Raw genomic sequence first — 15,156 nt, 5'->3', positions numbered from 1 at the left:
TGGGTCTCTTTGTCTATCCCAGAATTATGTAAATCATTTATCATGTGCATTTATGAATCCCCATCGGAGTCCCTCATAAATGTGACATGGTAAATTCGCTACTGGCAGAATGGATAAAAGTTCTCCTTTAAGGAAGTTTCTTTTTTTTTTCCAATTAACAAGACATAGTTTCTTATATTATTGTATTACTGCGTGTATTTTTCGTAGTTGTAATCCTAAGTAAAATTTTTCAAGTACTATGGGGCCTCTCAGGAAGATGGGTCCCAGGCCTGAGCCTAGTTGGCTTCCGCGGCAATCAGGCTCCAAGTAACAGCATATTTGCTTCCTGTTAAGAAAACATGTCGGCAGTCCCATTTGAATACCTCGATAAAGTGCTGCAACAGTCTAAATGTTTTTAGTACATAAGAAGTACATGTAAATATCTAGTACGTTTACATAACCTACAGAGAATGTTTGAATAATCTTTAGTGAATGTGCATATAGTCCGTTACGAATGCTTATAGTATATAATCTATGGTAACATTATATTTGAAGTATCTAAGTTCGTCAAAAAGATCCTCATACTGTATAGCCCTAAACCACAGTAAGAACGTTTCGAAACGTCACAGACAGATTATTCCCGATCAACGTTGCAGGATTTCAGGGTTTTCCACCAGTTTCTTGCCAAAATGAAGTATCTTCGTGGAAAAGTTTCCCGAACTACATACATTACAAGTTGCAAGAATGCAGATTTCGCACTGTTGTGAAAAACATCTTTAACTCCTGAAATTCAGTTCCTTTATTGGGTGTTTCGTCTTCAGCTTAGTTGCGGACCACCAGTCCAAATTGGCTGACTACAATACAAGATTGAGCTTTGCAAAAATTGCAGGCAAATGCTGTTAGGTATTTGCTGGCAATTCTGCTTTTGCTTCGGCCCTATTTACTTCAGGAGCTTTCCGAGAAGATCAGGAAGATGCTCCTAATCTAGAATTTTTTCAGACCTATCGGTAATGCCAAAAATTACAATAATAGTGTATTATTGAAAAATACTATTCTACGACAATTAACATATTTTTTTCTAAAGGCTACCATGGAAACATTCATATGAAAGCATTTAAAGACGTAAAAAATATTAGAGTTAAAGTTAATGTGGTTAAAGAGAAAGTTAATTTTTGAAAATGTAAATAAGAAAGCTACTACTGCCAATTTATTCGAGAAAAAAATTTATTTTTTGTACTAGTTGTTCATTCACCGTTCAGTCTACCCTAATTAAATACTTAATTAATACCCCTACTTAAATTTTAATAGAATATAGGTAAGAATGAAATACTTAAAGTAAACTATCAGAGTCTATCACGTTTAACCTGCAGCAACCCTTTGTTTTCTCCGAAAAGCATAAACTATCGATTGAAAGTAATACAACTAGTATCTCCCCAATAAATAAACATCAATGCTTTCTAGTCTGAGACGAGAACCAAACGGCTTTTTCCTTCCAAAGTTCATCTGAAATCACTCGTTCTCTCGCCTAATAACCCCTCAGTGACGGGAAGACATTTCCGGGATAAAATTCTGGAGAATTAGGGACTTGCTCTGCCGGAAAATCGGGACTTTTACGGCCAGGTGCGTCCTGATCGCTGGCAGGCAAGACTTCACGCGTCACATGATCCACCGTGACGTCATAGCACGTCGGGCCCGTTACCACTCTGTCAGAAATGCGGCGAAATATTCTGTTCGCTGCGGAGCAGGTTAAGAGATTCATTATTCAATGAAGGTGAGGATGCAACATTCTCGCTTCCCATTAGATACCAAACACAGGATTTAATGTTAATAACAAACAAAATGTGTCTATTTACCCTATAATGATCCTAACGGAAACCTTTAATTTTGACCTGTACTATGTATTTTTTATGCACACAATATTTTGTGTAAAAACCGGAAAAATTCTAAGTTGAGAAAAAAAACTCAAAAATTGCTTCATGATAATAATAATAATAATTATTATTATTTTATGTCAGAGAAAGAAAATATACATTTTTTTTCTATACAGGGTGACAAGAAATAACTTGGCCACACATGACACATTATAATTTTGATGCTAATGAAAATATTACGACAACTCAAAATAAATATGGATACGCTATTTTGTCTAATGTATTTACAAATCTTCAAAAAACAAGTCACAAAATTTTCGCCTATGGGCCGCAACTCACTTACTGAGTTTTTATCTCATTTCTTGCTTTCTTTAGGATTTGGATTTCTTTAGGGATGTCAAACTTTTATGAGGTTTAGTACACACCCTTGTCTCCAAGATGGACCAAAAGAGTAATCCATTGGGTTCAAATCTGAAAACTTCAGCAGCCATCCTTGAGCTCCAATGAAGTTCGGAAAATGTGTCTTGCACCAATCTTGAGAGACTTTAGCCGGGGCCGCCGCCAGTGACGTAGCCAAGGGGGGTCCAGGGGGGTCCGGACCCCCAACGAAACGACTAAGTGTAAATATATGATAGCAGAAAAAATGCATTGTGTTAGTAAAAAAAATGAAACAAGAAAAATATGCATATATGTTTATCTTGTACAATGTATAATATATTAAAAAAAAAAAAAACCCTTGAAGGGAAAATTGATAAAGTAAAAAGAGGGGGGGGGGGGATGAAATGAGGGAGCGCTGTAAGGCGTTGAGCTTTTTTGTAAAGATTCTCAATTTTTCGCTTGTGTGCGAATATATTCCTCTGCAATCTCCAAAACATTGGTTTCCCTTGTATCATTGTAGTAAATGCAAGTTCTGAGAATATACCTGCTTAAAATTTAACAAAAGGCACTTCTCCTTTGTTTAGTTCCCTCCAAATCTCTTAGAATTTTGTTCCTGCGTCCGTTTTCCTGGGGAAGTGGGAATCTATTTTGCATTGAATTTTGCTGCCTGTTTTAAATTCAAATGCATTCAAAATTATTACTTGTCAGAAAAAAACAAGTAAATAAAATTTTCATCTGTAAAATCTATTTTGCTTAATTTAAAGAAGATCTCCATATCAATTTGTCAAATTTCCTCCCCCCCCCGAAATAATTTCCTGGCTACGCCACTGATTGGACCCCCTCTAAAATGAAATCCTGGCTACGCCACTGACCGCAGCGAAAGTAGCTCGGCTACAAAGCCTACGGTTGCAAAAGCTCTGCTGCAAAGAAGCAGCAGAGCTGCTCTCCGTTACTTTCGCGGCGGCCCCCGCTTTAGTTCCGTTTGCAGGTACGGAATCCTGTTGGAAGATCCATCTTTTGTTTTCAAAGAACTTTTGCGATCAAGGTAAGAAAACATCCTTCAAAATGGGTTTGTGATATGTTTTTTGATTAATTTTTCTCTCTTGATCAGAAAAACAAAAGTGGTTTTTCCCACTAGCACATATCACACCCCAAATCATTACAAATTAGGGTCGTTAATGCCGTTCAACAATGCAAGAAGACCTTCAAGACAAGGGTGTGTGCTTAACTTCATAAAACTTTGGCATCCCTGAAGCCTAAAAAAATCCTTATCCAAGAAATGGGATAAAATATCAGTGAGTTGCGACCCATAGTCAAAAATTTTGTAATTTGTTTAGAGCTCTGTATTAAGGCTAAAGGTAACCACTTCGAAAATTTGTAAATACATTAGACAAAATAACGTATCCATATTTATTTTGAAGTTTGGTCGTAATATTTTCATTAGCACTAAAATTATAATGTGTTATGTGTGCCCAAGTTATTTCTTGTCCCTGTATAATTTGAGTGCAAAATTAGAATTAGCATTAAAAAAAAAAAAAAACCTTTTTCTTCTTAAAAATTCATTTGAATATTTAATGACGTTGTCTAAGAGTAAAGCATAACGTTATTATGAAATATGAAAGTGTTATTGAAGTGAAAATTTCTTTAGGTGCGTTGAGCATTTTTGGGGTGAGGGAAAAACCATCCATTTCACGACACCGAAAGAGCTTCACCTCACCAACATTTGGAATGCAGCACATGCGCGGCTTCTCTCAGTTCTTTAACGTGTGATTTTTTTCCTTTAGATTACGAGGTTCAGTGGCGCGATCGGCAACTCGTAAGTCTCAAGAACTGAACTCGTACGTTCGGTCACCCTTACTATATAATACTTTTAAAGTGAAAACTTCTTTAGGCGCGCTGGACATTTTTGAGATGAGTAAAAACAAGGTTTCTGATATCGGTGTGATATTGTATTTGCCGTTGCCACTCTGAAAATGGACAACTAATTCAATTGTAATATTTGTGGTTTATACTTCACCGGATGATGTATAAACCACAAATGCTGATTCAAATCTATTTAAAAGATATTTAAATAGATTCGAATCCAAGTTTTTTATTTCCTATTTTAGTTATCATAAATCTATAGTATCAGTTTCGGAACATAATACTTGTAATGATAATGATCAGTGCGTAAAAAAATCATGACATTGAATATGAATGATATACGTATATAAATTAGAAAAAAAATGGAATTTTTTTATTTAAATCATATTTAAAAAAAAATGTAACTCTGATTTTTTTTTTTTTTTGAAATGAACCCTAAATTATCTGGCAGCCTCAAAATTCGAATTTTTGCTCTCAAAATGCTTTTATGCTTGCCAACTTGCCATTGTGTACAATCTTCTCACTTGATGGTAAAATGTCACTGGCACATTATTTATTTATTTATAATTATTTCTTAAAGTTAAATGCTTATGCTGATGATAAAATTTCATACCTGTAGCACAAACAGGGTTTTGCTTAATTACACTGCTAAACCAAGGTTTCTGTTCCTCAATGAGTAATTGGTGGCTTTTATATTTTAGGGGGTGTTGAAAAGGAATATGACTATAAAAATATTCCATCACCAACAGATTTTTGAAAAATCTAAAATCTTTAAAATCTCAATTTAATGACATTTATTCAACACACGTTCAATATTTTTGTCATTTACCGTTTTATATAAAAATTTGCAAAGCTTAAAACTAATACAAAACACAAAAAATATATATTGTTTAAAAGGTTGTAGAAGAATAAAAGATTTTTTAAGAAAAAATAATGATATTTGTAAAAATATTCTTAAATTTCATACTGGAAATTCCTTAACTGCTGATACTCTCTTATAGGCCCTATCACAAACTTCTCTAATAAGATTCTAACAGTAATCCCAAGCCAGGCCCGTGTCCAGATTTTCATAAAGGGAGGGGTTTTAATCTTACCTGGGGAGGGGAAATTCAATCCCTCACAACCTTTATTAGTTTTACTACAAATTATCGATGCCAGTATGGCGTTTAGGCACCTGTAAGTACTGCTGTACCCCCCCTCCCTTAGAAGAATAATTCTGGCTGCTCGTGACCAAAGTATTCCTTCATTTTACAGGTTCACTTTTATCAAACCTTGTTTATTTCTTTTTAATTAAATCTGTTAACTATGCGGTTTATTAACAAGTATTAAAAACTCTCCACGAATTCTTTTTATGTAAGAGAATGTATATCAGATTTTATGTTCTGAAATAATGCTTAGAACGAGCTTATTGTAGATGCAAAATTACATTACTAAACACCATCACTAACACAGCTTCATAGCTGCAAAACATGCCAAATTTATCATTACCTCCTTACAATAAGCAATATTAATGCTTTGTATCGGTTGATAATTCAACGGTTCTATCACCACAGTTTTTCCAAAACATTATTTCAGTCGGCAAAGCTTTAACAGTTGTAATACATAACATTTGAATGTTATGCAAATTTTTTTAAGTTATAAGAGAAAGAAATGCAAGCGTCTAGGTCCACCTGAGTTGAATTAGAGGGAAAAAAATACATAATTACTGAGTTAAAATTACAGAAAAACTTCAGAGAGAAAGGGGGGGGGGGGACGTTAAACGCAGACTTTCGCATTAATGTTAATTTAAGCCGATCGTTTTCTTCATTTGACATACTTTTTTTTTTTTTCAATGGGAGGGGTTTAACCCCTAAAACCCTCCCCTTGGACACGGCTCTGTCCCAAGCATATTAGGAGTGAACTGTACTTGATATCGTGCTTCAATTGCAGATACATCCTGGTGAAAGCTCTTCCCATGCTCGTCGCTTTCAGTTCTATTGACTTTCAAGGGGAAAATTTGAGTGAGATGCCTAAAAATAAATTAATTAATAAATGATGTTGAACAGCCTAATTTTCTGTTACTTTTTAACAAGTCTTTAATTCCTTTTTCATATTTAGGACTTCTATTATTTAATAAGAATTTTTTCACAGCATTTCAAAAATCAAACCATGTTGTTTTTCCTAAATTACTTAAACTAGCTTCAAAATTTTGGTCCTTCATAAGCTTTCTAATTTATGGGTCAAGGAAAATACCCTCATTGTGAGTGATAGGAATTGTTTCTGCAAATATTGAAATCTACACCATTTTTTATCCATTGCTTTAACGAAATTCTTCATTAATCCCAACTTTATGTGTGAAAGTGGGATACTTCATTTTTTTTTTTTATCACTTAGAGGTACGTTTTAGATTTTTGTTTCCACGCTGACTATATTGTTTGCGCTCTGGCCATTTCTTTTTGATGTAATGTTCATGTTTTGCTCTGTTGTTCCACGCGCACAGAAAACAGCAGTATCTTGTGTAATCGAGTTGCAGACCAATGAGAATGGCAATTACTTTTAAAAGTTTACATATGCTCCAATTATGATGTGAGTAGTCGATTTCATGAAGCAGTATCTTCATATTTTCGTAATATTCTTTCAATATCCAAAAAAAGGTTATGGGAACCGTTGGAAGTGCGTTTCCACGTGCCGAAAGACAACTTCAACTACCGTGATCTTGAGTGAAACCGAAGTAATATAGAACGTCTAGCGCCATCTGCTCAAGTTCTCAGCTTAAAACTTATCACAATGAATTCGGTTTCTTCTCTCTTGTTACATACTCTATTGATGTGATGAGTAGAAAAATATGTCTATGGATCAAATGCAGCTAAAAAAAATGTAGTAAACAAATAACTGCCATACGATAGCGTATATAATTCAAAACGCATAAATGAAATTTCTTAAAATTAGATGGTGGAAGAAAATTTTTGCAAACATATTCTTTTTCAGCACTTTGAAATTTATTAGAAACACCCAAAGTACATTGAGGAACAGAAAATTCGTTAAAATTTGTTTTTCAGTGTTATTATGATTTATTTTAATGTATCTACATTGAACTCTTTAACTTTCAACAGTACAGACTAGTGGCAGTTTTCTTTAGACACGTAAATAAATAGTCTCCTTTTGCTGAGCAATCACGAATTGCTTAGTGTCCTCACTTGACCAAAGTTGATGCTGCTCTGATTTTTCAAATTACCTTGACAACGGTTGTTTTAATATTTATTTAATTGGTTGGTTTGTTTATTTTTCATGGCGCAAGAGCCCTTGAGGACTATACTGCGCCAAACGATTTTTTAGAATGAATTATATACATAAGTATAAAGTCAGGATATGATAAAAGTAAGCGTGTTTTGAGGAGAAAGGTATAAATATGAGTAGTTTAAAACAAGTAATAAAAACATGCAAACATTATAAACTAATGTATGAAACAATATGTTGACAAAAACTTTGAATAACAAGAAAAGGACAAAATCACATTTTAACGAAACAAACACTAAATTAAAAAGGAGAAGCCAATCTCCTGGAGGAAGGAGTACAAATTGCAATGGGGTGTGTCCCCCAGCAACTCCTTCAAAGATAGATTAAAATCATTAAAATATTTAAAACGTATAATATTTTATTTAGAGAGCGAAATTTAGTCGTCATAATTAAAAATCGTCTGCAGTTTGATTCTATTCATATTTTTCTTTTCAAGGCTTAACTCAAGCAGATTTGATATTTAAAAAGTATTTTTTGTGTAAAATTGCGTTTCTTCAAGAAAAAAACACCTACGTAGATGAACGGAGACAGAAAACCTTCGTCTAAATACAAAATTTCCTGATTACTAATTTAATTCCCATCATTTAAGACTGACAAGGAAAATAAAACATAACTTTATGCGCTAATCTTTATGATAAGTTAGTGTGCTACTGAATATCGGGCTCAAAATCTTTATCTTTATTTCCGCATCTAAATGATTATTTCTTTTTTAATGGATATGCAATATGCATTGTATTGCCTATTCTAGAAAACCACCAGTCATAATATAACGAATGAAAATTTCTTAGCCATTTCCATTCCATTCCACTTATTAAAAAAAGAAAGAAACGCACCTATCGCAATTCGTGATTTCGAAAATATAATTTGTATTCAAGACATCAAAATTCAAATGAATGCTGGATGCTGGTTACACATTGAATTTAATTTGAGTTTTTAGCAAAAAGTATGGCAACGGTATCTCCTCGCTGTAGGAAGCGTGACTGAGTGGCTAAGTAGTATCATTGCGACAATTCAAATGAAATCTTAGGTCATTCTTCAGGCTTTTATCTGGCCGGTGAGAAAGGTTCGGACAGTTCTTGCTCTACTGAGTTTACGAAGTCGCATCATCACTCAATGGCTCTCCTTGACCGGCTTCAAATTTTTCATCCTATCCATGGTTGGTTCCTTTAAGGGAAGTTTCGTTTGACTTAAAGAATGAGGATCCTATCACTAAAGGATTGACGATCTTTCTATCTTCTTACTATAATGTTGTAGTAATTAATCATTGTTTAAACTTGGGATTAAGTCAAATTACGAAAAATACTATACATAACTAATGATTAGAAATTTTAAAGGAAATTTAAATTTTGTTTGAGTTCAACTGGTGTTAAGCAGCATTTAAATGTTTCCTCCAATCTATATGATTTCGTGATCTTAAAGGAATTTGGCTTCTATAACAAACAAATCTAGCATATTTCTTCTCTCTGCAAAAACAACAATAAATTTCTGTTTAAATTTTAAAGTTATCATTGTTAAAGGGAGTTGTTAGGTATAAGATAAAAGGTTTGAGCTTTTAACATCAGTATTTGTTTCGATTGTAATTGAAACTGTGGGATCAAATATATATAAAATTTGTCTAAACTGCAAATAAGGTATTATGATTTAAACTTTTTTGCGGCATATCAAGTTAGCATTATAGATTAATATTGCTGGTTGTGTATCGTGTTTTATGACTGTTTTGAATGCTCAATTTCACGAAAATAATCGTAAACCAACGAAATGGGTATCCAAACATTTAGGTGAAGGACGATTCCTAGATTTTCTTTTTTTAGGTCTCCAATGCTTGATTGTTTTCACTCTGGTAACTAATTTTTTCGTGTTTTCTGCTGCTTTGTTTATATCACAAAGGCATAAAAAAGCCAAGAAGAAAAAAAAAAGCCAGTTGCTGTCTTGCTGTTTACTTTAGTAGTAAATCAGAAAGCTTCTATTATTGTTGAAAACATTGCATTAATTCATACTATTTGAATTTGAAGCAATTTTAGAGTTTGCTTTCATGCATCTTCTATCAGAGTTTTTTAACGATGTTGCATACAACTGAAAAAATATGTTTGAATGTCATTTTGAATGATGTACTAGTATTTAACATCTTAATGACCCCAATAAAACTGCTTTTGTGTTTCAATTAACTTATTAATCAGCCTTTCAAAGCACCAGCAATCAAGTCTTAAAAGATTAGAAAGTTAAAGGAGCATTGTGATCGGCGTGATAGGTGTACACTGTTGAAAGAAGTTGATAAAGAAATCTCCCTCACAACATTAATGATCCCGAAAACACTCAAAGAAGTAAAAAATGAATTTGGTTCTTTTTTAACAATTGCTTGAAACAAACCATCCTTAATTCAAAGGCTTCTCCGTTGCCTTAGCTAAAACTCTAGGGAATTAACGACCCTCTCTGGCATGAAATCAGAGTTTTACGTCTTGATGGATATTGATGCGTGTGTGGTATCCGAGCAGACAAGATTCACACGTCACATGATTCCCGAAGTCACGACACAAGGCGGGAACATACGTCATGTCTGTTAGGATTTATTCCACATTTGAAGTGAACTGTGTCTGCCTAGAAAATACTGTACAGGAATTATTTGCCACTGAAATCAACTGCGATGAAAGAAAAATTTCAGGAACGAAAATTTCCTCAACTTCGGAACTAAATGAATATAGTAGAACTCTCCGACTTCATGTGACCCAATTTCAGTGCTTATTTTTAATCAGTTAATCACGTGTCCCATAACAGTGTAATTACTGAGTCTTTCATCTCTGACAATCAAGTTGAGTGAATGAAGTCAGAACGGCCAATCGGGCAATATTGTCAAAAAAAAAAAAAAAAAAAAAAAAATCGCTATACCTGCGTAGCGGCAGCTATTGACCATCTGCCCCCCCCCCTCCCCCGTTGTTCAGTTGAGCGTCGTTTGAGATCTATGTAAGACTTGTTTCACGTAGTACTTGTTTAGTGCGTTGGTTCTTAACCGAGAGCAGGAAAATAAATGAACGAAAGATCAATTCGAAGTTCAAAAAGAAGTAAAAATAGGGGGTGGTGCAAATTGAACAAGAACATCCATCATACTCGCCAGATCTAAATCCTCCAGACTTCTTCCCATTCCCACAGCTCTAACTATATCTGAAAGAAAAGAGATTTGACGATATTTCTGAGATCCAACAAATCATAACGAGGCTTTTGAACTCCATCTCAGAAACAAAAACTTCTTTGAAAGGTACATAATTATGGGAGGTGACTATTATGAATTACAGTAAGGGAATTTTCATTGATACTTCGTATCTCTTAATGTTAATGGACTATTCACCGTACTTTATTGTTAGAAGTTGTAACTAGGAAGACAGGACAAAATGGTCAATGTAGACTAACAGGACAGAATGACAGGACAAATACAGTGTCCATACCACAGGAATGGCAGAAAAACACGACAAAATACAATGGCTTCTTGGGTATTTTGAAAATAGAAACAGAGACTGTTTATTTCTTCTACTCGCTGTGACAAGAAAGAGTATTATTCATTCCATTTTCACCTTGGCCTTTCTCTTCTTAACAGCTGATTGGGATTTCAAATGCTATAAACACTGTCGACTGCTTACAAGCTCAATTCTAGCCATTGCTCTTTGAAAGAGATGCTTACCTCACATTTTGGCATGTTTAGACATTATATCAGACAAGTTTTTTATGCAAAGAACGGCCCCTAGAAAGGGGCCCTTAGAAAGACTGAAGGGGCCGCACTGGCCCCTTTAGTCTTTCTAGGGTTAATCAAATTTCAAACTTCTGCCCACAGTAGGAAGTATCACATTTGAAATGTCGATTCACAATCTTTTACAAAACCCTTTCATTTCAATATGCAGTCAAAACATTAGTACTACTTTTCTCAGTTTATCATTTCCGGAATGTTAAAATCTTTGAAATTTAGTGGAAAATATGTTTGTGAAAAATATTCTCAAATCATATGGAAGTAATTTAACACCGTACCCCGCAGCCCCCCCCCCCCATTAAAATATGCTGAAGTGAACGGACGCTTAAGTATCAGAAATGCGTTTTATTTCGAAGCACCATGGCTTAAGAATTTTTTTTTTTCAGATCCATTTTCGAAACATTACAGCCAGAATAGATTTTAGGGAATTTGGGAGGAAGAAAAGGGCATTACGAGACCACCTACACACAGTGGTCAACCCCGGAGCAGGCGGGAAAAAATCGGAAAGATTCCATCCATTCCTTCCTCTCCAATCCTTGGCCATCAAACACTTCGTTGGGGAAAAAACACCGAAGCAATATGGGCTAAAAAGGCGGGAGCAATATGCTCCGGTGAAAAATAGCCACACTTTCGAAATAGCCTTTTACTGGCGTACGTAGATTTACTTTCATAAAATCCCAACTCCCTGCCTTTTCACTTTCTGCTTCGGACAGTGGACCAGAATACTGAACCATGCGCATTCGCCATTTCTGCCCCAGAAACAAGTTTATCATTCCTGCTGATTCTGTGATGGGGACTATCAGAGCCGGATTTTCAACTTTTCCGAGCCAGGAAAAACTTTTAACTTCTGCCCCCCCCCCTTTTTTTTTCGAGTTTCAGCGAAAAAACTCCCAACTAGATCCGGCACTACGTTTAGTACATAGTTATTATTTTCCTATGATGCTTTGCGCCAAATATCGACCGTCGAACATTAGGTAATATACAGAATATTGAAACAATGCATAAAATCACGAGTATACAAGTCCTACATTTTTGTTTGCACATCTCACTAAAATTAATCATTTAAAACAGTATAACTAATATTAGACTAAAAATTTTGAAATATATATATATATAAAAAAGACGATCCTGAGGTGGGACTTTAATGTAAAATGAGTTTCGTCGGACAGAACACATATAAAATTTAAATACACCTTACAAATTTTTTTTGAGATCGAGGACATGGGAAAATCAATTAAATAAGTCTAAATACATGTTTTTAGAAATTGAAGTTTCACTGTTTTTCAAACACCATTTAGGGTTTGTAACTTACACATTCAATTTAACAGGGACTCAGAAATTAAAGATATGACAAATAATGGTAATTCCAGCATGATGGACACAATAAGCAAATGTTTCAAGGTTTACTTTGTCATACATTGCAGTGCAACATAAATGCTAGAAACCAGAAAATTCTCCAAAACATTTTACGAACAGCAAAATTATTCGAAAATGGCAAAGGAAATCATCAACTTCAACTTCGCGCATTAGTTTTTCAACGCTTTTTCAACGCTCCAGAAATTGATATCATACCCAAACTATACTCGCTTGGAAATTAATTAAGTTTAGTTTCAAAATAACTGATTTAATCCTGTTATAAATTGCGAACTGAACTGGCGTAAAAGATTCCCAAACAGAAACGTATTTACGTGTTATTATATACATACGCTTTTTAAGTTTCTCTCGAAACGGGGCAAACTTTTTCTTTTTTCCGATGAAGTGCTTGAAGCTTTGATTTAAAGAGAATCAATGGTAATTGCATCTTTGCAGTGCAGCGTAAAATTCTAAAAAAATCAAAAGGATATTATGTGCACGTAAGATTGTTTTGAATTTTTCCCAAGGCCCAATGTAGAAATTTCGCGAGAGTAGGCATCACATGTGTAGGGGGACCCCTTCGGTGGCGCACACAAGGGGATGGTCCAGGGGGTCCGGACTCCTCCTATGGTCCTTGAGTTCTTTAAATTGACAATAATCCTATTAATTCCTAGTAACAATAATTTCAGATTTAATAAATGAAAAGAAAAAAAATATTTTCTCTTTTCTTCCCTCACAAAATCGAACTGTATGTGAACATAAATTTTTCCAGAATGATGATTTTGGTACGCTCTCTGGTATTTCAATTAAGTATTTGTTATTCACAATTTTATTTTATTAACTAATGCTAAGTAATTATTCACTTTTTTAAAAGATGTTTTTTGTTCCCGACAATCGATATAATCAAAAGAATATGTTTGGATGCGTGTTGGGGTATGATATGAGAATGGTGGACCTTCGATATTGAACCCCCCCCTCCCCATTGAGAAATTCCAGTGCGCGCCACTGATAAGTACAATCGAAGAAATTGATGTCGAATTGCAATGTAACATTTGCACACTTTTTATGTCATTGCATATGCTACTGGTTAGCGAACACACGTAAACTGTCTAAAAATAGAAATTCATTTAAAAAATGGCTGTTTTGATGTTAAACGATTGCTGTACAACACAATATACATTGCTCTTGATTTGAAACATAATAAGAGAATTAGGACCACATTTCGTTATAATTTCCTATATAGTCCATAGTTTTGACGGACCCCAAGAACTAAGGAACCCTTTGGCAGGGCATCATAAGCTTCAGAAATAATTAGACCCTGATTTTACCCTATTGCAACGCATATTTTACGAAAAAGGAAAATCAGTTTAGTAGCTGGCCGGGATTCAATGTAAGCAAAAAATTCGTTGCTCTGAAAATGTTTTGACATCTTTTCAAAATATCAACTTGAAAACAGTCATTCATTTTTATTGATTAAGTGAATGTTCATGTAGCTAGTTATGCTTTTCAAGCACAAAGGTAGGGGAAACCCGAGCAACGTGAATACTTTAAGCTTTTCTTGATTATTGTCGTTTAGTTATTACTTTGGAAATTGAAACAATTGTTTATAATCATTCTTCATTTAATGAACTTACGTAATGCAGTAACGGTTGTCCTTAATATTAATTACACTATTAGATATAAGGCCAGTTTTCAACAATCGCATAAATATCCACTTTGCCCAACACTCCGGGTAAAGTGAATTCGGAGTCAGGGCAAAGCGAACACCAACATTATTTGCCATAAAACTAAACATTAAAAACAAAATAACCATCGAAAACTAAAGGAACATATCCGAAAAACATTTTTTTGCTACAATGCTAATTATTGTAGTTATTACAAACAAATAAATTGAATTTAAAAATAAAATAAACGTCGAAAATTAAAGGAGCATATTAAAAAACATTTTTTGCTACAATGCTAATTATTGTAGTTATAGCAAACAAAGAAATAGAACTTAAAAATAAAACAAGCATCGAAAATTAAAAGTTCATATTAAAAAAACATTTTTTACAATACTAATCATTATAACAAACAGATAAATTCAAGTAAAAAAAGTCAACATCAAAAATTTAGGAGCATATTTAAAAAAAACATTTTTCTGCTATTATACTAATCATTGCAGTTATCACAAAGAAAATCATTACTACTTTGGAATGCTGAACACTTTTTATGGCACCACTGAGTACAAATACACATTGTATCCTTTGGCCGATCATCTTCTTCAATGAACATTTCATCACAGAAAATGCACCTTACATCATCAAATTTCTTTACTCCCTTCTTTTTATCATTCTCTTATGCAGTCCTATGTTTTGTACCAGAGATCTTTTTGGTAGTGGTCTTTTTAAAAGTCTTTTGAGAAGCTTTAGTCGAAACATCATCTAGTTACTTCATGACAGTCTTTTTTGATTTTTCAAATTTTTGTTTCTGATTCTCCTTTACTGGAGTACTTGTCAGGAGTGTAGAACTCTGTAGTTTTAACTTACGTGTTGTTATTAGTTTAGCAGGCTGAGAAATAGGCCGTAAAACTGAAGGACTGTAGTAGTTTTTAGGACATCTAAGTTTGGATGAAGCGGCGGGAACATCATTATCTTGGATTTATTCTGTTGAATCAGGTCCCGTGGGAGAATAAGGACGGTCTTCAATGGTAGCATTGTCTTG

Source organism: Uloborus diversus, chromosome 1 (genome assembly GCF_026930045.1).
Source record: "Uloborus diversus isolate 005 chromosome 1, Udiv.v.3.1, whole genome shotgun sequence".
In the NCBI taxonomy this organism is placed as follows: domain Eukaryota; kingdom Metazoa; phylum Arthropoda; class Arachnida; order Araneae; family Uloboridae; genus Uloborus; species Uloborus diversus.
This window is presented reverse-complemented; position numbering follows the sequence as displayed.